The sequence below is a fragment of the Tachyglossus aculeatus genome, chromosome 22 (genome assembly GCF_015852505.1).
Source record: "Tachyglossus aculeatus isolate mTacAcu1 chromosome 22, mTacAcu1.pri, whole genome shotgun sequence".
Taxonomy (NCBI): Eukaryota; Metazoa; Chordata; class Mammalia; order Monotremata; family Tachyglossidae; genus Tachyglossus; species Tachyglossus aculeatus.
The window spans coordinates 46,650,144-46,673,604 of NC_052087.1; the positions used below are offsets into that span (position 1 = coordinate 46,650,144).

At 45.7% G+C, this 23,461-nt stretch overlaps 1 protein-coding gene and 2 non-coding genes across 4 annotated transcripts in view; 2 read left to right on the plus strand and 1 right to left on the minus strand.

Annotated features, from left to right (window-relative positions):
* The window catches only part of KCNC1 (potassium voltage-gated channel subfamily C member 1), a 138,375-nt gene that overhangs the window by 32,987 nt on the left and 81,927 nt on the right, over positions 1 to 23,461 (plus strand). The gene's annotated exons all lie outside the window — the stretch shown is intronic.
* LOC119944420 lies at positions 2,336 to 2,438 on the minus strand. The gene has a single exon (XR_005455899.1). It is a non-coding gene; the product is annotated as a U6 spliceosomal RNA (small nuclear RNA).
* Positions 11,791 to 11,928, plus strand: LOC119944447. The gene has a single exon (XR_005455920.1). It is a non-coding gene; the product is annotated as a small nucleolar RNA SNORA7 (small nucleolar RNA).

Consider the following 23,461-nt stretch of genomic DNA (forward strand, 5'->3'; position numbering starts at 1 on the left):
ATGTCCCCCCCACACAAACTCGGCCTCCTTCCTGGGTCATGGCCTCAGAAGGGCTGATGCAGTAGACCTCACTGCTTACTTCCAGGGAATATAGGCCGCCTGGGGGAACGGAGATGAAGCTGAAGCACGACCTTCTCCCCCCTCCCCGTACCCCGCCAACACCAGGTTTCGCACCTTCCATTCAGACAGGAGACGAATCCAGAGCTGTTATTTATCACCACTCATCAGAGGAAGTGATTAATATTTGATGACAAACAAGTCAATACAGGGAGTGTGTACTCTCTTCATGCTGTGGCTTTTTGAACGTCTGGGAGTTTAGGGGAGGAAGGATGAGGGGCCCCGCTGAGAGCTCGAGGGTACGCTCTCTCCACCGGCAAGGAAAAACCTGGGACAAGCCAACCCCTCACTGGGAGCATCCGTTGAAACCTGGGGCGAGATCAAGGGGTGAGATCAAGGATGCTAGAAAGGCAGAACTTAAAGCTTCCAAGGGCTCTTAGAAATCCAGTCGCTCTTCTAGGTCACCGTGACTCAGACGGTGAAAGTCCTGCATACAGCAGTCAATCAATCCACGATATTTATTAAGTTTACTGTGTGCAGATCACTGTGCTAATTCATCCATTCATTTAGTTGTATTTTTTGAGCGCTTACTGTGTGTACAGCACAGAGAAGCAGCGTGGCTCAATGGAAAGAGCACGGGCTTTGGAGTCAGAGGTCATGGGTTCAAATCCCGGCTCTGCCACTTGTCAGCTATGTGACTTTGGGCAAGTCACTTACCTTCTCTGGGCCTCAGTTACCTCATCTGTAAAATGGGGATTAAGACTGTGAGCCCCGTTGGGACAATTTGTTGCCAATTTGTACTTCCCAAGCGCTTAGTACAGTGCTCTGCACATAGTAAGCGCTCAATAAATACAATTGATGATGATGACAACCTGATCACCTTATAACCTCCCCAGTGCTTAGAACAGTGCTATGCACATAGTAAGCGTTTAATAAATGCCATTATTATTATTATTATTATTATTATTACAGCAGAGTACTAAGTGGAGAAGCTGCGTGGCATAGTGGATAGAGCATGGGCCTGGGAACAGCATTCATTGATTCATTCATTCAATCGTATTTATTCAACACTTACTGTGTGCAGAGCACTGTACTAAGCACTTGGGAAGTACAAGTCGGCAATATATAGAGATGATCCCTACCCAACAATAGGCTTACAGTCTAGAATGGGGAGACAGACAACAAAACAAAACATGTAGACAGATGTCAAAGCTACATGCACATCATTAACAAAATAAATAGAATAGTAAATATGTACATGTAAAATACATAGAGTAATAAGCATGGCTCAGTGCAAAGAGCGTGGGCTTGGGAGGCAGAGGTCATGGGTTCGAATCCCACCTCCCCCACATGTCTGCTGTGTGACCTTGGGCAAGTCACTTCACTTCTCTGTGCCTCAGTTCCCACATCTGTAAAATGGGGATTAAGACTGTGAGCCCCACATGGGACAATCTCATCTCCTTGTGTTCCCCCCAGCGCTTAGAACAGTGCTTTGCACATAGTAAGCACTTAACAAATACCAACATTATTATTATTATTATTATATACAAATGCAGTGGGCAGGGGAAGGAGGTAGGAGAGGGGGATGGGGAGGAGGAGAGGAAAAAGGGGACTCTGTCTGGGAAGGCCTCCTGGAGGAGGTGAGCTCTCAGTATGTCTTTGAAGGGAGGAAGAGAGCTATCTTGGCAGATGTGTGGAGGGAGGGCATTCTGGGCCAGGGGAAGGACATGGGCCGGGGGCCAACTGCAGAACAGGTGAGAACGAGGCACAGTAAGGAGGTTAGTGGCAGAGGAGTGGAGGGTGCAAGCTGGGCTGTAGAAGGAGAGAAGGGAAGGGAAGTCGGAGGGGGCGAGGTGGTGGAGAGCCTTGAAGCTGAGAGAGGAGTTTTTGCTTGATTTGTAGGTTGACAGGCAGCCACTGGAGATTTTTGAGGAGGGGAGTAACATGCCCAGAGCGTTTCTGTACAAAGATAATCCGGGCAGCAGAGTGAAGCATAGACTAAAGTGGGGAGAGACAGGAGGATGGGAGATAAGAGAGGAGGCCGATGCAGTAATCCAGTCGGGATAGTAGGAGAGATTGAACCAGCAAGGTAGTGGTTTGGATGGAGAGGAAAGGGTGGATCTTGGTGATGTTGTGGAGGTGAGACCGGCAGGTTTTGGTGACGGATTGGATGTGTGGGGTGAACGAGAGAGTGGAGTCGAGGATGACACCAAGGTTGCAGGCTTGTGAGAGGAGAAGGATTATAGTGCCTTCTACAGTGACAGGAAAGTCAGGGAGAAAAAATATGGAATGCTTCACGAATTTGTGTGCCATCCTTGCACAGGGGCCATGCTAATTTTCTCTGTATCATTCCAATTTTAGTATATGTGCTGCTGTAACAGGTCATGGGTTCTAATCCCGGCTCCGCCGCTTGTCTGCTGTGTGACCTTGGGCAAGTCACTTCTCTGGACCACAGTTCCCTTATCTGTAAAATAGAGATTAAGACTATGAGCCCCATGTGGGACAGAGACTGTTCAACCTGATTTGCTTGTAGCCTCCCCAGCACTTAGTACAGTGCCAGACAAATAGCAAGTGCTTAACAAATGCCATTATTTTTATTATTATTATTACTTATTGGGAGAGTTCAATATAACAATAAACAGACACACTTCCTGCCTAAATTTAGCTTACAGTATGTTGGGGGGAGAACAGGTGTTAATATAAATCAATGTTACAGATATAGACATAAGTGGTGTGGGACTGGTAGCGGGGATGAATGAAGGGAGCAAGTCAGGGTGACCCAGAAGGGAAAGGGAGAAGAGGAAAGGAAGATCTCTTGGAGAAAATGGGCCTTCAGTGAGGCTTCAAATGTCGGGAGGAAAGTAATTGTCCATTGGATATGAGGAGCACTGGGTAGAGCACAACAAAGTTGGCACTTCCTGCCCTTAGAGACTTACCTCCAGCCACGCTGAGGTGGCATATCAATGGGGGTGTAATTCCATCCCCAGATATCCTTATTCACTCCCTCACCCCCACGCCCCGAAACCATCCCCAAAGCAAGGGTGATCAAGGCAGGCCGGACTCTCCCTTTGAATCCAGTGTGGAATGATGACTCCCCCTTCCCTCGACCCCTCCACCCATCAGATGTGATCTGATTCCCCCATTAGTTCCGAGAGGGGAATCTTTCTTTCCAGACCTGCAAGACCCATGAGTGGCTGCTCTTCCATGACCAACCCCTCACCCGCTGGGAGAGGGGAAGCCAAAGGAGGCCTGAGTTGGGGTCAGTGGTATTTGTTAAGTGCTTACTATGTGTCAAGTACCATTCTAAGTGCTGGGGTAGATACAAGCAAATCAAATTGGACACAGTCCCTGTCCCACATGGCACTCACAGTCTTAAACCCCATTTTACAGATGAGGTGACCGAGGTATAGAGATATGAAGTGACTTGCCCAAGGTCACATGGCAGACAAGTGGCAGAGATGGGATTAGAACCCATGTCTTCTGACTTCCAAGTTCATGCTCTTGCCCCTGGACCATGATGCTCATCTCTCTGGACCTCATTTTCCTCCTCTGAAAAATGGTGATAAGCCCTCCCTGACTTTTAATAATAATGATAATGATAGCATTTATTAAGTGCTTACTATGTGCAAAGCACTGTTCTAAGTGCTGGAGAGGTTACAAGGTAATCAGGTTGTCCCACGTGGGGCTCACAGTCTTCATCTCCATTTTACAGATGAGATAACTGAGGCACAGAGAAGTTAAGTGACTTGCCCAAAGTCACATAGCTGACAATTGGCAGAGCCGGAATTTGAACCCATGACCTCTGACTCCAAAGCCCGTGCCTTTTCCACTGAGCCATGCTTTTAGATTGCTAGTCCTTGATGGGCAGAGTCTGTATCTGATCTGATTATCTTATATCTATTTCCAGGGCTCAACATAGTGTGGCTCAGTGGAAAGAGCCCGGGCTTTGGAGTCAGAGGTCAGGGGTTCAAATCCCGGCTCCGCCAATTGTCAGCTGTATGACTTTGGCCAAGTCCACTTCTCTGTGCCACAGTTACCTCATCTGTAAAATGGGGATTAAGACTGTGAGCCCCCTGTGGGACAACCTGATCACCTTGTAACCCCACAGCGCTTAGAACAGTGCTTTGCACATAGTAAGCGCTTTATAAATGCCATCATCATCATCATCATCACAGTGCTTGGCACAGAGTTAGTACTTAATGAAGTGTTCCCCTCGCCCTTCTGCATCACCTAGGCATTTGAATCTGTGACCTTTGGGCATTTGATATTCACCCCACCCTCAACCCTGCAACTCTAGTGTATGTCTTGAAATTTAATATTATAAATTATTTATTTATATTAATGTCAGGCTCCCCCTCTAGACTGTAAGCTCATTGTGGGCACAGGACATTTATTTTCAATGGTATTTGTTTAGTGCTTATTTTGTGCCAGACACTGTTCTAAGTGCTGGGGTTGGTACAAGGTAATCAGGTTGGACACAGTCCCTGTTCCACATGGGGGCTCACAATCATAATCCCCATTTTACAGATGAGGTAACTGAGGCCCAGAGAAGTGAAGTAACTTGCCCAAGGTCAACAAGTGGCAGAGCCGGGTTTCGAACCTAGGTCCTTCTGATTCCCAGGCCAGACTCTATCCACTAGGCCACACTGCTCCTCTACCATGTCTGCCAACTTTCGTATTCTCCCAAGCGCTTAATACAGTGCTCTGCACACTGTCAGTGCTCGATAAATACTATCAGTTGATGATGATGATGATGTCATATCATAACTACCGAATCTGTGAAGCAGCAATCCTTTCCCCCTGACTGCCTGGTGCCCAGGTTAGCAGAGGGCACCCACTTGTGAAGTGGAATGGCAATCCTTTGCCCTCCTGCCTGATGCCCAGGTCAGCAGCGGGCACCCAGATGGGGGCTGTCCATGGAGTGTGGTGGGGAGAAGTAGGTAGGCACCAGACACAGGAGAAGGGTCCCGGCTTTCCATTCTAAATCTCACTGCACTGGGAGAATGGAGCAATCTGAGACTGCTCACTTCTAGCTCTGGCAGAGATTTTTTTCAGCAGAACTGAAGGCATCTGACGGCAAATTCCTTCCCCCCTCCTCTCAGGGTACGGGCAGCTGGGGGAACACCCAGGGAGACTTCCCTGAGCTTTATTTCTCAGAGAGACAGGGGGACGGGAGGGAGTGGGAGGCGGTTGGTGTTTGCCAAGTACCGTTTCTCTGGAACACTGGGGAGTCTGAGGCCTCTCACCTCCAAGACCCGTTCTTTTACTCATCTTGACGTTGTCTCCTTGGCTTGTTGATTCGATTCTGTGTTGTTGTGGCAATCTGTTTTTACCATTGGCTGCTCCCACTTAGACTGTGAGCTGCTTGTGTTGGTGGGAACCATGCCTGATCTGTTATATTCATATCTCTCCCAGTACTTAGCACAGTGCTTCATTCATTCATTCATTCATTCATTCAATCAATCATATTTATTGAGCGCTTACTGTGTGAAGAGCACTGTACTAAGCACTTGGAAAGTACAAATAGAGACAATCCCCCCCCCCCCTCAAAAAAGGGGCTCACAGTCTAGAAGCGGGGAGAGTTAGGTAGTAAGCACTTAATAAATTCCACAACTAATGAACTAACTTTCGAGGAGCTTATGAAACCCAGAACAGACATCGTTTCTGTTGGGGCTGGTCCTGCCTAGGTTGCTTAATGGGAAGACCAGGATCTAGCCCAGTGAATGTATGATGACTCTGTGATTCCAGAGGGCAATTCCAAGGAGTGGCTCTTGGTAGACAGTGTGGCTTCATGGAAAGGGCACCGGCCTGGCAATTAGGCGAGCCAGATTCTACTCCTAGGTCTGCTCACATTTTAACCACTTACTATGCCAGGGCCTTGGCTTCCTTGTCTGTAAAATGGTGAGCCCACTGTTGGGTAGGGACTGTCTCTATATGTTGCCAACTTGTACTTCTCAAGTGCTTAGTACAGTGCTCTGCACACAGTAAGTGCTCAATAAATACGATTGATTGATTGATTGATAAGATACCTGCCCTCCCTTCTCTACCTCTTAGACTGAAAGCCCTGTGTGAGACAGGACCTGGGGCCGATCTCATCAACTTGTGCCTACCCTAGTGCTTAACGCAGTGCTTGGGCCAGAATAAACACTCAGTAAACATCATAATTACCAAGGGAAGGCTGGGCCTCCTAACAAGGAAGGTTTGGACTGTAGAAACCTATCAGAAAAAAAACCAGGCTCTTTGCCCCCTCCCCCAACTCCTGGGGCAGTGAACATGACAATTTATAATAATTATGGTATCTGTTAAGCACTGTTCTAAGCGCAGGAGTAGCTACAAGACAATAAGGTTGGACACAGTCCGTGTCCTACAAGGGGCCCACAGTCCAAGTAGGAGAGAGGAGAATTCAATCCTCATTTTATAATAATAACTATAATTATGGTATTTGTTAAGCGCTTACAATGGGCCAAGCACTGTTTGGTGCTTGAGGCCCTGAGAAGTTAAGTGGCTTGCTCAAGGTCACACAACAGAGAAGTGGCAGAGCCTAGAATAAAACCCAGGTCCACTCATTCCCAGATCAGTGTTCTTTCCATCAGGCCACAGTGCTCCCCTGGGAGGTTAGAATGACTTACCTCCTAGCCAGGCCCCACTAGATTGTAAGCTCCTTTAAGGGAGGGATTGCATTTACCAATTTTCTTGTATTGTGCCCTCCCAAGCGCTTAGTACAGAGTTCTGCACACAGTAGGTGCTCCATAAATACCATTGATTGAGTGGTTTCAATTGAGGTTGAAGGTAGCAGACCTTCTGCAGGAGAGCCACTGGGGATATGCCGCTCTATGCGAAGATCATTCAGCTCAGAAACATGGAGCGATGTCTTTGATTTGAGCGAATAGCCTCTCTGGTGTCATGGCAATTATAAAGCAGATTTTTTTTTTCTGTGACAGATTTGGGATTCTAACAAGACTTCATCAATAGACAGATGGTATTTAGTTCAGTCTCTCTCTGAGGCTGTGGAATACATTTCTCCCCTTTCTATGCAAAATAAAAAATACCCTAGCTAAGACCAAAGAAAGGACTTTTATGGCATCTGTTCTGAGTTAGCCCCTCATCACCATCAGTGGCATTTACCGAGAGCTTACTCTGTGCAGAGCAGTGCGCTAAACGCTTGGGAGACTATAATACAGTAGTGGATGGAGACTGGGCCTGGGAGTAAGAAGGGCCTGGGTTCTAATACCAGTTTCAGAGGAGATTCTACAAGTCTACAGTCTTGAGCTTACAGTCTAGAGACCCCAACATGAAATTGAGACTTCTGTGGCTTGAAACAGTTCTTAATATACCATTGAGTTCAGGAAACATCTAATAATTGCCTCAAACTATTGGCTCTGGAGGGACAATCACATAGATACTTTGTGCGTCAATCCAATCACAGCTGTGTTTAAAAAAAAAAAAAAAACCTTCCCGGGCGTTCCCCTGTGCCCGCCTACCCTCTGATTGTGCTCCAGACCCCAGCCAGGACACAACTGGCAGAGCGTGAGCGGCAGCACGCAAAACCACTGGCCCGTTAATCAGTTCCTTCACACGGGGTCTCAGTCCTGAAGTCTCAGGGCCGAGCTCAGCTGGCATCCCGACAGGAGGCTCCATCTTCCGCGTCATGGTCATCGTCATCTCCTTAACCAGCATTGGGCTGCCAGCTGGACGATGCCAGAGAGATTTCGCTCTGGTCAATCACTTTCCTTCACGATGTTCAGCAGAGGCAAAGGGCGGGTGCTGGATTTCATCTTTTCAGGGTCTATTTGCACTACCACAAAGGTCAGTGAAGCTGCGCATCTTCAGCCCCCAACCCAGGGTCATTCAATCTCTTAGGGAGCAACAAGCAATGAAATGGTGTCCTGTCCACCTGAGAGGTCCACAGCCCTCTCTCAGACCCCTTTTGACACCGAGTCTAGCATTTGGATTATTTTCCTTTTCCACGCCCAACATTCTTCTCCAACTCTTGAGTCGGGGCATGCTCTAGTGGTTAGAGCCAAAGCCTGGGAGTCAGAAGGACCTGGCTCTGCCACTTGTCTGCTGTATGACCTTGGACAAGTCACTTAGCTTCTCTGTGGCTCAGTTCCCTCACCTGTGAAATGGGGATTAAGATAGTGAGCCCCACATGGGACATGGACTGGGTCCAACCTCATCAGTTTGCAGCTGCTCCAGAGCTTAGTAAAGTGCCTGGCAATCAATCAATCATATTAATTGAGTGCTTACTGTGTGCAGAACCCTGTTCTAAGTGCTTGGGAGAGCATATAACAGAGTTGGTAAACATGTTCCCCTCCCACAACGAGCTTACAGTCTAGAGGGGGAGACAGACATAAATATAAATACATAAGTATATTCATTTAATAAATATAATTTAATTTGATTCAATACATTTAATTAATTTTGTTATGTTATTTTTATTTAGTTTTATTTAATAAGTATAGTAAGCGCTTAACAAATTCCATTAGTGCTCCCCAACCCAATCAGTCAATCCATTGAACTTTTTGAGCACATACTGTGTGCAGAACACTGTATTAAATGCTTGGAAGAATACACCAAATTAGAGTTGATAGACATGTTCCCTTCAATCAATCAATCAGTCAGTTATATTTATTGAGCACTTACCAGGTGGGGAACAATTTACTAAGCACTTGGGAGAGTACAACACTACAATATAGCAGACATATTCCCTGCCCATAATAAGCTTTAAGTCTAGAGGGGGAGATAGGCATTAATGTAAATAAATTAATATAAATAAATGAATTATGGAGATATATATATATATATACATATATATATAATTCATTTATACATATAAATGCTGTGTGGCTAGAGGGCAGTGGTGAATAAAGCAGTGAGAAGCATCAAGGCTCAGTGGAAAGAGCCCTGGCTTGGGAGTCAGAGGTCATGGGTTCTAATCCTGCCTCCGCCACTTGTCAGCTGTGTGACTTTGGGCAAGTCACTTAACTTCTCTGTGCCTCAGTTACCTCATCTGGAAAATGGGGATGAAGACTGTGAGCCCCACGTGGGACAACCTGATTGCCTCGTATCCCCCCTCAAATGCTTAGAACAGTGCTTCGCACATTGTAAGCGCTTAACAAATACCATCATCATTATTATTATAAAGGGAGCAAGTCCGGGCAACTCAGAAGGGAATGGGAAAAGAGGAAATGAGGGCTTAGTTAGGGAAGGCCTCTTGGAGGAGATGTGCCGTCAGTTCATTCATTCATTCCTTCAATTGTATTTATTGAGTGTTTACTGTGTGCAGAGCACTGTACTAAGCACTTGGGAAAGTACAATACAGCAATAAACAGTGACAATCCCTGTTCACAACAAGCTCACAGTCCAGAGCTTTGACGGTGGGGAAAGTAATTGCCAGATACTGTAATTGTCAGTAATTGTCAGAGAAGCAGCATGTCCCAATGGAAAGAGCTCAGGATTGGGAGTCAGAGGATGTGAGATCCCAGTTGAGACGTGGAACTCTCAGGAGCAGGGGGTAATGTTGGGCCAAGCCCTATGAGTGGCCACCTTGGGCCCATCTGTCACTGTTCTTTTCGAGGAAGAAGAGACTGGGGAATAGACGCTGGAAGAGAATCAGGGGAGAGAATTCAAAAAAATGAGGCGGGAGATTATGGGACCAGTAAGCCCTCTGAATTGGGGCTTTCGGTAAATTTAGTAGGCTGGGAACCAGAGCCTGTGTGCAAGGCCATAGAGAGGGACTGTCATATCTCAATCAGTGATACATGTTACAACTTGGCTACTAATCAATCATCAATGATGGTATTTACTGAGTGCTTACTAGGAGCAGAGCACAGTACTACGTGCTTGGGAGAGTTCGATTGCACAGAATTAGCAGATACATTCCCCATTCATAGGGAACAAGTTTGTGCAATTCCCCTTCAAAATCTTGTTGAATGAATTGAAGTATTTATCAAATGCTTAAGCCTTCAGACTTCCCTTCCCCCTCCACTTTGCTTAACCTTTTGTCCAAGACTTCTCCAAACTGCTACCACGTCAATCCAAGCATTTATCCTATCCCACCTTGATTACTGTATCAGCCTTCTTGCTGACTTCACAGCTTCCTGATTCTCCCCAGAAAACAAACAAAAACGTTCAGGCCATGTTTCCCCACTCCTCAAGAACCTCCAAGTGGTTGCCCATTCCCCTCTGCATCAAACAGAAATTTCTCACCATTGAATTTAAAGCACTCAAATCACCTTACCCCCCTCACGCTTCATCTCACTATTCTTCTACCACCCAGCCTACACACTTTGCTCCTCTAAAGCCAATCTTCTCAGGGTACTTCAACCTCCTCTATCTAGCCGCCAACCCCTCACCCACAACCCTCTTCTGGCCTGGAATGCCCTACCTCTTCATATCTGACAATTACTCTCCCCACCTTCAAAGCCTTATTGAAGGTTCATCTCCTCCAAGATACCTTCCCTAAGCCCTCCTTTCCTCTTCTCCCTCTCCCTTCTATGTCACCCTGACCTGCTCCCCTTATTCATCCCTCCTCCCAGCCCCACAACACTTATGTCCGTATCAGTACTCTTATTTATTTATATTAACATCTGCCTTCCCCTTTAGACTGTAAGCTCACTGTGGGCAGGAAAAGTGTCTGTGATATTGTTGTATCATATTCTCCCAGGTGTTTAGTACAGTGTACTGCTTATGGTAAGTGCTCAATAAGTACAATTGAATGACTGACTAGCTCCTGCACCTTACCAGTGCAGGAATCAGCTCCAGGACTGTCCCTTATTAGTAATAATAATAATCATAATTATAATTTGTTAAGTGCTTACTATATGTCAGGCACTGTTCTAAGCACTGGGGTGGATACAAGCAAATTGGGATGGGCACAGTCCCTGTCCCACGTCAGGCACACAATCTTAAACCCCATTTTACAGAGGAGGTAACTGAGGCACAGAGAGTGATGATGGCATTTGTTAAGTGCTTACTTTGTGCGAAGCACTGTTCTAAGTTCTGGGTGGGGGGTACAAAGTGATCAGGTTGTCCCACATGGGGCTCACAGTTTTAATCCCCATTTTACAGATGAGGTAACTGAGGCCCAGTGAATTGAAGTGACTTGCCCAAGGTCATGCAGCAAATGAGTGGTGGAGCCGGGATTAGAACCCATGACCTTCTGACATCCAGGCCCATGCTCTATCCACTATGCCATGCTGCTTCCCAGTCTATGGCTTTGAAATCCTGCTGGGGTTCAGATGAATGAAGCTAAGCAGGCACAGCAGAAGACAAACAGATTAATTTCCATCTCATCATGAAACTTTAAGATTTAATTACTCCCGCCTGATAAATACAGGAGATTGTCTACTTTTGGCCACTTGAACTAGAATATTTAATAAAGAAGATAAGAATCCCCAAATGCTTCGTGGCCAAATAAATAAAGGACTTGGAATTCCTGATGCTCAATTATGCGCTCCAGTACAATACTGAGTATCATTTCTGTTTTTAGCACTGTGGGAGAACTGACTAAGGTACATAGAATGTATATTTAGAATTAAATAGACACAGATACAGAGTTTGAACAGCACAAAACAGTAAAACATAACAAGATATCTACTTCTTGGGATACAAAAAAAAAAATATAAGTCCCTTATCTGTTTGAATTCTGGGTTTATGAGGGGAAGTATCTCCCCCGCAACCCACCCCCATTAATTATAATTGTGGTATTTGTTATGTGCTTACTATATACTGCCCCTCCCAGGATCGCACCTGGAGAGTTTCCGGTACTCTACCAGTCTCGGCTATGGGAGGGAGAGTCAAGCAGAGGCCTACCCATTCCATTCCTTGCTTTTGCAGTGGCTAGTGAGTGGAAGGCAATCTGCTACAAGTCAAAACTCACCCATGCTGGGCAGCAGCAGCATGGGAGAGAGTCAAGGGCTGAGACTCAAATTTACTGCGCAGAAGGCGGTAATGGTAAACCACTTCTGTATTTTTACCAAGAAAACTCTAAGGATACGTCAACACAACGACTGCAGATGGAGAGCGGGACATTCTGGGAGAGATGTGTCTGTGGTGTCGCTATGGGTCGGAAACGACTCGACAGCATAAGACAAGACAATATAATGATCACTATGCCCACCTGCTGATACAAGATCAATCAATCAATCAATCAATGTTATTTATCAAGTGATTATTGTGTGCAGAGTACTGTATTAAGCACTTGGGAGAGTACAATACAATACAGTTGATAGAAACGTTGGTAAACGAAGGATGATCAGACACACAGTCCCTTTCTCACATGGGGAAGGTAAATAGTATTCAATCTCCATTTTACAGATGGGGAATCCGAAGCCCAGAAAAGTTAAGTGGCTTGCCCAAGGTCATCAAGCAGGCAAGTGGTAGATCCAGGATTAGGACCTAAGCCTTCCGACTTCCAGTTCTGTGCTCACTGCAGTAGGCCACAATTAATTCCTGTCACCCCAATTCTAGCTCTTCTGTACTTATGCTCATCCTGAGCCCTTTTGTGTTCAGGCTTATTTAATTCTCCTCACAAGTCTTTATTTTGATGACTACTAGTAAATATTTTCATGTCTGTCTCCCCGGTGGACTGTTAGCTCCCTGTCAGCGGAGAACATATCACATCTAGATTGTGAGCTTGTTGTAGGAAAGAATGTGCCTGTTATAATGTACTCTCCCAAGTGCTTAGTACAGTGGTTTGTGCACAGTAAGTGCTCAATAAATACAATTGAATGAATTAATGAATGAACTTCTTTGTTTTTACTTCCCAAGCACTTAATACAATGCATGGCACCCTGTGGCTGCTCAATAAACTTGATTACTATTGCTAATGAATGGAATCGTAGAGAGGCTTGGCATTTGCTAGACAAGATCTGAGACTCTCTCATGAAACACGCTTTGTCAGAAAGTTGTTCACAGAGGCCTGAGTGAATGGCTAGGGAGGGTCTTTGGTGGGAAGGGGGTTTCCTCTAGAGAAAATGGTTCTGTTAAGAGGGAAAAAAGAGAATCTAATGATATATATAGTCCCTCTGGGATCAACTTTCTGAAAAAGTGTGTAAGTATTTAGTACAGTGCTCTGCACACAGTAAGTGTTCAATAAATATGATTGAATGAATATAGCATTGGGTTCACTTACAGATATAAGTTGGGGTGACATCCATATTCCCTAAAAGTAATAATAATAATAATATGTGTTAAGTGCTTACTATGTGCTAAGCACTGTACTGAGCCCTGGGGTAGTTACAAGATAACCAGGTCCCACATGGGGTTCATAATCCAGGTAATAATAATAATAATAATAATAATAATGATATTTGTTAAGTACTTACTATGTGCCAAGCACTGTTCTAAGCACTAGGGTAGATACAAGGTTATCAGGTTGTCCCTCGAGGGAGCTCACAGTCTTAATCCCCATTTTACAGATGAGGGAACTGAGGTACAGAGAAGTCAAGTGACTTGCCTAAAGTCACACAGTTGACACGTGGTGGAGCTGGGATTAGAACCCATGACCTCTGACTCCCAAGCCCATTCTCTTTCCATTAAGCCACACTGCTTCTCAAGTAGGAGAGACAACAGGTACTGAAGCCTCATTTTGCAGGTGAGGAAACTGAGGCCCAGAGAAGTGAAGTGACTTGCCCACGGTCACACAGTAGGTACGTGGTGAAGCCAGGATTAGAAACCAGGTCCTCTGAGTCCTAGGCCCATGCCCTTTTTGTATTTTTGAGTCTGGGGCAGTGGGCCAAGGTAAAGTTCAGTCTCTTCTGGCAGAGTTACCGACTCTTTAGACCCCAGAGGCATCTGGGAATCACATGACTGTCAGTTCCTGGACGTGGCGTGGGAATCCTGAGGCTCAAAGCCGCATTCCCCCAGCTCTGGAAAACGCCAAAGTTGACAGGCTTGCCATCCTGGCTCACTGGCAATCCACCTGGCACTGGGAAGCCAGGCAGGCATTGCTAACCAGTTTCTTCGTTCATGTCTAGGGCTGCTAGGAAGCCACACCGATCAACAGGGAGGGCCAGGGGCGGGAGCAGTGAAAACGATCACCTCTCAGAAGAAGAAGTCTCGCCGTAACTAATCTCGGGCAGAAATGCGGCAGGCACTAAAGGGGGATGCAGCCTTTTAAGTGTGAGGTTCCTTCGCCGTGAGCTGTCTCTTGGCGGGGTGCCAGGGCAGCATCGCTTGGAAGGATTCTGTGTCAGGGAGAATGACACTCTGCCGTCTCAAGGGGCTTCAGCCCATAGAGCCTGGGGACTGTTAGCAAACTTTGACCCTGGCAGCTCTGGACTGCACCCCTTGGGCTTGTGTTTGAAGACTGCAGAAGTCTCTGCTTCCAGAGGGGGTTAAAAGAGAGGATGCAGAAGGTGAAGGGAACAGGGTCTGGGTGAGGAATGGTGGTGGCAGAGAAATCTTTGCTCCCTCTTGCAGAGATGTTCTCGGGGAAGGGCCGAGCCTGGTGGGCCTAGTGCGCGGTGAGTCTGAGCTCTGAGTTGTCCCCTTACATGGTGAATTGCGAGTCTTCTTCAGGTTGGCTCAGGCCGAAAGCGAAATTTTCACCCCATCCTCGGAGGTCACCTTGGCTAGCACGTGCCATGCCAGATGCCAGCTATTTTTTGCTGGCTGACACCCTGCCCAAGTGCCCTGGGGGCTCAGGGACCCACCGAGGGGAAGATATGACCTCAACAGGGAAAAGCTTGAAGTGCCTGAGTGGAATCTTTGCCACCATTCCGCGCTGCTCCAAGTTATAAATCACCGGTCGTCATGGTAGGCATCAAAGTCTCTGTGTGAGGGTGGGGTGGTCATCCCACTGCTTATTTTAGACACTCCTGGGGCTAAGAATAGCTCAATGAAAACAGAAGGCGAAGTCCCAGAAGTAAATTTGTTTTTAAAATAAAGCACACACTCCCACTGCCAATAGTGTCAGCCTCAGCAGCCGAATCATCCTCATTATTTATTTTTTTGAAATGATAATTGTTAAGTGCTTACTAAGTGCCAGTCGCAGTACTAAGCACTGTAAACTGTAGACTGTCAACTCGTTCTGGACAGGGAATGTATCTGTTTATTGTTATATTGTACTCTCCCAAGTGCTTAGTACAGTGCTCTGAATGCAGTAAGCGCTCAATAATAATAATGACATTTATGAAGCACTTACTATGTGCAAAGCACTGTTCTAAGCGCTGATAAATACGAATGAATGAATGAGTGCTTGAATGAATGAATGAAGCTCTGGGGTAGATACAAGATACTCAGGTTGGACTCAGTCCACACGGGGCTCACAGTCTTAATCCCCACTTTACAGATGAGAGAACTGAGGCACAAAGAAGTGAAGTGATTTGCCCAAGGTGACACAGCAGACAAGCGGTGGCACTGGAATTAGAACCCAGGTCCTCGGACACCCAGGGCAATGCTCTTTCCACTAGGCCACATTGCATTTTTCTTGGGATCATTCTCTAGAAAGAGCTCTATGCAGGGTTACTTTCTGAAGGGTCTGGTTATCCATAGGTAATTCATTGCTTGTCACAGTCCAGATGTTCATTATCATCCCTGTCCGTTATTCGTCGTTGCCCCTAAGAGAGCCACAGCTGGGAGGGAAAGTAGCGGAAAGTTCCCCAGGAGCTTCCTGTCCGGGTCAGGAGCAGAGCCAGGGATTGGGAGGACGAATGGGACGTGATGGTGCCAGTTAACTGTGGCATCAGGATTTAGGGATGGAGCCCAGCGGATCAGCTGGAGTAGTGTTGCTCATACCTTGTCCCTTGCAAGTGGACTATCAATCAATTAATCAATCATATTTATTGAGTGCTTACTGTGTGCAGGGCACTCTACTAATCACTGGGGATAGTACGATACAACAGACTTGGTAGATGTGTTTCCTGCCCACTAGGACCTTACTGTGTAGATGGGGAGGCAGATGTTAAAATATATGTACATAAGGGCTGTGGGGCTGAGGATGAGATGATTATCAAATGCTTCAATCCAAGTAAAAGGGTGATGCAGAAGGGAGAGTTAGAAGGGATTCCCTTTTATAATTCTATTTATTTATATTGATGCCTGTTTACTTGTTTTAATGTCTGTCTCCCCCCCTCCCCAGACCGTAAGCCCATTGTGGGCAGGGATAGTCTCTATTGCTTCTTTATCTCTTTGTCTCTTTATTCCAAGCGCTTAATACAGTGTTCTGCACACAGTAAGTGCTCAGTAAATACAACTGAATGCATGAATGAAGAACTCATTTGCTCCCACAGTTTCAACTACCATCTCTATGCAGATGATACCTCCCTTGATCTCTCTCCCTCTCTCCAGGATCACATCTCCTCCTGCCTACAAGAAATCTCTGCTTGGATGTCCTCCCATCTCCTCAAACTTAACATGTCTGAAACAGAGCTCCTTATCTTCCCACTCAAACCCTGTCCTCTCCCAGACTTTCCTGTCACTGTAAATGGCACCACCATCCTTCCTGTCTCTCAACCAAGTTACCTTGGCATTATCCTTGCCTTCTCTTCCTCTCTCTCTCTCTCTCTCTCTCTCTCATTCAAACCACACATTCAATCAGTCACCAAATCCTGTTGGTCCCACCTTCACAACATCGCTAAAATTCTCCCTATCCTCTCCATTCAAACTGCTACCACATTAATACAACCACTCATCCTATCCCACCTAGATTACTGCATCAGCTTCCTTGCTGATCTCCCAACCTCCTGCCTCTCCCCACTGTAGGCCATACTTCACTCCTCTGCCCGGATCATTTTTCTACAGAAACATTCAGGACATGTCACTGCCCCTCCTCAAAAATATCCAGTGGTTGCCTATCCACTTCCATAGCAAAGAAGAACTCCTCACCATTGGTTTTTAAGCATTCCATCATCTTGTCCCCTCCTACCTCACCTCACTTTTCTTCCACTATCCAGCCTGCACATTTCCCTCCTCTGGTGCTAACCTTCTCAATGTGCCTCCATCTCACCTGTCTCACCACCGACCCTTGGCCCATGTCCTACCTCTGTCCTGGGACACCCTCCCTCCTCAAATCCTCCAGTCAATTACTCTCCCCAGCTTCAAAACCTTACTGAAGGCATAACTCCTCCAAGAGGCCTTCCCAGACTATGCCCCACTTTTTCTTATCTACCACTCCCTTCTGGTTCACCCTGACTTGCTCCATTTGCTCTTCCCCCCATCCCAGTCCCACAACACTTATGTATAGATCTGTAATTTTTTATTTCTACTGATGCCAGTTTATATGTATTGATATCTGTCTCCCCACCCTAATAATAATAATGATGGTATTTGTTAAGTGCTTACTATGTGCCAAGCACTGTTCTAAGCACTGGCTTAGATACAGGGTAATCAGGTTGTCCCACGTAGAGCTCACACTTTTAATTCCCATTTTGCAGATGAGGTAACTGAGGCATAGAGAAGTTAAGTGACTTGCCCAAGGTCATTCATTCATTCATTCATTAAGTCATATTTATTGAGCACTACTCTGTGCAGAGGACTGTACTAAATGCTTGGGAAGTACAAGTTGGCAACAGCAGACACGTGGCAGAGGCAGGATTAGAACCCACATCCTCTGACTCCCAAGCCAATGCTCTTTCCACTAAGCCACGCTGCTTCTCCCTAGACCGTGAGCTCCTTGTTGGCAGGGATTGTCACTCTTTATCGTTGTATTGTATTTTTCCAAGAGCTTAGTACAGTGCTCTGCACACAGTAAGCACTTAATAAATATGATTGAAATGAGGGCCAGGAAAGGCGTCTTAGGGAAGATGTCATTTTAATAAGGCTTCGAATAAGACTTTCCTCTAAACTGTAAGCTCATCTTCCAGACTGTAAGCTCACTGTGTCATGGAACATTTATATCAGCTCTGTTGTACTCTCCCAAGCACTTAGTACAGTGCTCTGTACCTAGTAAGGGGTCAATAAATACTACTGAGTGATCGATTTGAAGGTGGGGAGAATGGTGGTCTGGCATAAAGATTTGGCAGCGAGATAGAAAAGATCGAGGTTCAGAGATCAGGTTGCAATTAAAGTTTATTCACCTAGCTGCCTTCTGGACACCTCTGTCTTTCTGTTTTCAACTCCCACCTCATCCACCTCGAAGGAGGCAGAACTGCCCGGTCCTCTCTTCCATCACGTGACCTAGCTGCTCCACCAGCCAGGATAAAATTCAGGAACCAATGACTACACCCTGCAGGTTGATTTAAGTTTTCAGCTAATATTTAACCACGTTTCCCTCCTAACTGTAAATGATTTTGCGACAGTCTCCCTCCCATTAGATCGCAAACTCCTTGAAGGCATGAATCGCATCTGTTCTGCTGTATTCTACTGAACACTCTATCATACTCTCCCACTTAATACAGCGCCCTGCCCATGGTAGGAACTCAGTAAATGCCGTTGATTGGGGGGACCTTGAGGCCAGGTGGATGAAAATCCATTTTATCGGTGGAGTTTCTGGGGGAGAGTCCCAGTCATCAGAGAACATTCCCAAAATAAAGAACAGAGTTTTGATAAATCTGAAGTGACGGTGGAGAAATCTTCTGAGGAAGCAGGTGTTTTCACTTTGGGCACTTTTGGATGTTCAAAGCAAGAAGAAATCAACCCTCTGTAGATATTTCTGGACCCTATCTGGATTTAGCCCTAGGAGAGGAATGGTAAGGTTTAAGTCCCCTTAGTTTGGGATGCAGGTTGTCTCAGGTCCCTGCTCTCCCCGACCATGAGTTATGAGTTATGAGAAGCAGCGTGGCTTAGTGGAAAAGAGCCCAGGCTTTGGAGTCAGAGGTCATGGGTTCAAATCCAGGCTCTGCCAGTTGTCAGCTGTGTGACTTTGGGCAAGTCACTTAACTTCTCTGGGCCTCAGTTCCCTCATCTGTAAAATGGGGATTAAGACTGTGAGCCCTCCATGGGACAACCTGATCACCTTGTAACCTCCCCAGCGCTTAGTACAGTGCTTTGCACATAGTAAGTGCTTAATAAATGCCATTATTATTATTATTATTGTTATGAGTTAGAGCGAATCAATGAAAGACAGGCAAATCAGGTTCCTTTTTTTCAAATGATATTTGTTAAGTGCTTACTATGTGCCAGGCACTGTACTAAGCATTGGGGTAGATACAAGCCAATCAGATTGGACACAGTCCATGTCCCACCTGGAGCTCATAATCTTAATCCCCATTTGATAAAATAAGGTAACTGAGGCCCAGAGAAGTGAAGCGACTTGCCCAAGGTCACTCAGCAGACAAATGGCAGAGTCGTGATCAGAACCCAAGTCCTTCTGACTTACAAGCCCGTGCTCTAACCACTAGTCTCCTCTTCTCTCTGTGTCTTTTGGAAAGGTCCCGGACTAAAAACAGCAAGAGGAGACTAGTTGAGCCAGAGAAGTTTGGGCCAAGTATGTTGGGTGTAAATCCACCCGCTCCCACTTAGGACAGTTAGTCAGGATGGGAAGCCGTCTGGGTCTTAGGGTTGAGGTGACCATTGATTGATTGATCAATTGGAGAGTGGAGAGGCAGTCTCCAGCAGAAAGGAGTTGATGTGACACCAGGGCAGTTATTTAAGAATCCTCCCGGACCTTATTTCTGGAACGTGGAGGAAAAGTGTTTCTTCTTTTCAACATTTTTTGACAATTTTCCATGACTAATCATTGTGGGAGAGGGAGCAGAGAACTGACACTGCTTTATTGTTTCGTTTGTTTTGTGGTATTTGTTAAGCACTTACTGTGTGCCGAGCACTGTTCTAAACACTAGGGTAGATACAAGGTTATCAGATTGGACATGCTCCCCGTCCCACATGGGGCTCACAGTTTAAGTTGGGGGAGAGGATTTAATCCCCATTTTATGGTTAAAGAAATGGTAGAAGATGCCTTCCTTAACTAAGCCCTCCTTTCCACTCCCTTCTGTGTTGCCCTGACTTGCTTCTTTGTTCATCCCTCCACCCAGCCCCACAGAACTTAGGTACACATCTGTCATTTATTTATTTATATTAATGTCTGTCTCCCCCTCAAGCTTGTTGTGGGCATAGAATATACCTGTTTATTGTTGTATTGTACCCTCCCAAGAGCTTAGTACAGTGTTCTGCACACAGTAAGCCCTCAGTAAATATGATTGAATGAATGAATGGGCAGATTGAAGAGAGCAGGAAAGAGGAGGCAGATATGGGTAAAGAATGGTGTCCTCTTCAGGAGCACAGGGAGAGGGGGAGGCAAGGGGAGCAAGATGAAGAATATGGGCTATAGCAGAAGGGCCCATTGAAGACTGGGTGTCATGACAGGCCTCCAGGGAAAAGGAGATTTCAGTGGTGGGGCCCAGAGGAGAGGTGATGAGGGAAGAACTTGAACTCAGTCCTACAGATGCTCAAAAGAGTCCAAGTTAAATAAATGGAAGGAATGATTTCAGACGATTAAATGAGACAAAACAAGGGCCTTGGCTTGCTGCCCAAGGCAGAAAGCATTTAGGATGTGGCAGACGCGAAGTCCAATCATTCATTCAATTGTTCATTCATTCAGTTGTATTGATTAAGTGCTTACTGTGTGTGGAGCACTGTACTAAGCGCTTGGGAAAGTGTAATGCAACAATACATGGTGACATTCCCTTTCCACAATGAGCTCAGTCTAGAGGGGGGAGACAGATATCAATATAAATACATAAAATTACAGATATATACAAAAGTGCTGTGGGGCTGGGAGGTGGAGGGAGAGCAAAGGGAGGAGAATTGAGTGGGAGATGAGGAAAAGTAGGGCTTAGCCTGGGAAGGCCTCTAGCTTAGATAATGGGCAACATGCTGGCCACCTCCCTATCTTGTCCACCTGGCTGGAGTGTAGGGTGAGGCAGTGAGCTACAGAAACATAATAATAATGATAATAATAATTATGGTATTTGTTAAGCACTTACTTTGTGCCAGGCACTGTACTAAGCGCTGAGGTGGATATAAGCCAATCAGGTTGGACACAGTCCCTGTCGCACATGGGGTTCATGATCTTAATCCCCATTTTAGTGCTTTGCACATAGTAAGCGTTTAATACCATTGTTATTATTATTTTCCTCATGAGGGAACTGAGGCCCAGAGAAGTGAAGTGACTTCCCCAAGGTCACATAGCAGACAAGCAGCTGAGCCAGGATTAGAACTCATGATCTTCTTACTCTCAGGCCCGTGCTCTATCCACTAGGTCATGCTGTTTCTACTCTGCCATGCTGCCATGTGTGTCCAACATGTTTGTGTGTCCAACATGTTGGGGCACACAGGGAAACCTTTTTCTCCCTACCTTCCCTTCCCCTCTGCTTCCCTTTGGGATTTCCAGAGCAGTACTGGCTTCTGAGATATTGACTGGAAAACAGAAATAATACAGAGTCATCTTCCCTAACCTGACCCAGAAGCTTTACCTACAGTTCAAACAGCATGAGAAAACAAGGCTGCAGAGAGTTAGAAAAGTGTAATTCCTAGCAGAGCCCAAGTTCCTTTGGCTAAAGGGAAAAGAACACATCGTGCCTCTCCTCCCCCTTTTTTAAATAGTATTTGTTAAATACTTAATACATGCCGGGCACTGTACTAAGTTCTAGGGCAGATACAAGCCATGAGAAGCAGCATGGCTTAGTGGAAAGAGCATTGGCTTGGGAGTCAGAGGTTGTGGGTTGTAATCCTGGCTCTGTCACTTGTCAGCTCTGTGACTTTGGGCAAGTCATTTAAGTTCTCTGTGCCTCAGTTACCTCATCTGTAAAATGGGGATGAAGACTGTGAGCCCCAAGTGGGACAACCTAATAACCTTGTATCTATCCCAGTGCTTAGAACTGTGCTTGGCAGATAGTAAGTGCTTAACAAATACCAACATTATTATACAAGCTAACAAAAAAAAAATGGTATTTGTTAAGCACTTACTATATGCTAGGCAATGTTCTAAGCTCTGGAGTGGACACAAGCTAATCAGGTTGGGCACAGTCTATGTCCCACATAGGGCTCACAGTCTTAATCCCTATTTTTCAGATGAGGTAACTGAGGCCCAGAGAAGTGAAGTGACTAGCCCAAGGTCACACTGCAGATAAGTGGAGGACCCGAGATTAGAACCCAGGTTCTTCTGACCCATGGACCCATGCTTCACTAAGCCATGCTGCTTCTCTTTTGGTGCAATCACAAGGCCACCTCCTACCTAATAATGGCACTTATTAGTAAAACATTCATTAAGTACTTTTTATGTGCTAAGCATTGGAGCAGATCCAAGGTTATCAGATCGGAGACGGTCCCTGTATTCATTCATGCATTCATTCAAACGTATGTATTGAGCACTTACTGTGTGCACTCAATCAATTGTATTAATTGAGCACTGACTATATGCAGAGCACTGTACTACACACTTGGGAGAGTACACTATAACAACAAACAGACACACTCCTGCTCACAATGAGCTGGCACCTATCTTCTCATTTTACAGAAGAGGAAATGCAGCCCAGACAGCTTAAGTGACTTGTTTGTAGCTCACTGAGGACTGGGACCATGTCTACCAACGCTACTATATTGGGCTTTCCCAAGCGCTTAGTACAGTGCCCTGCATATGGTCAGTGCTCAATTAATACAATTGATTGATTGATTGTCCAAGATGACACAGCTGATCATGGCAAAGGGGGACTTAGAACCCAGGTCTCCTGGCTTCCAGTTCTATGCTCTTTTCATTATTATTATTAATAGTATTCATTAAGCACTTACTATGTCCTAAGCACTGTTCCAAGCACTGGGGTAAATACAAGGTAATCATGTTGTCCCATGTGGGGCTCGCAGTCTTAATCCCCATTTTACAGATGAAGTAACTGAGGCACAGAGAAGTTAAGTGGCTTGCCCAAGGTCATGCAGCAGACAAGTGGCAGAGCTGGGATTAAAACCCACATCTTCTGACCCTCAAAGCCCTTTTGGGGCTCTTTCCATTAAGCCACAAGCTGTCTCCCGCACTGACCAGCTTCTCTCACATTTGCCGAAGAAGCAGCAGCTGAAACATGGCAGGGGGCAGGAGGGGCAGGTTCATTCTTAGTGTCTGCTTTGTGACCTTGGGTAAGTCACTTCAGTTCTCTGTGCTTCCGTTACCTCGTCTATAAAATGGGGATTAAGACTGAGCTCCATGTGAGACAGGGACTGCATCCAATCTGATTTACTTGTATCCTCTCCAGTGCTCAGTACGGTGAGCAATGTACGTTAAGTGCTTAACAAATACCACAATTATTATTACTATTATTATCTTTCCAAGCAGATTTAATAAACAAAGGAACTCACAAAGGGAGAGAATCCATGGAGAAAGCTGCATGTAGCATGTCTTCTGGCCTCAATTCATGAGGGACTATCCTCCCTATCACATTCAGGAAATTTGGAGTTCAGCTACAGATCATGGTGATAACTAAAGCTGATATTCTTTAATAATTGAAGTAATTTGAAGAATAAATTAATAGCA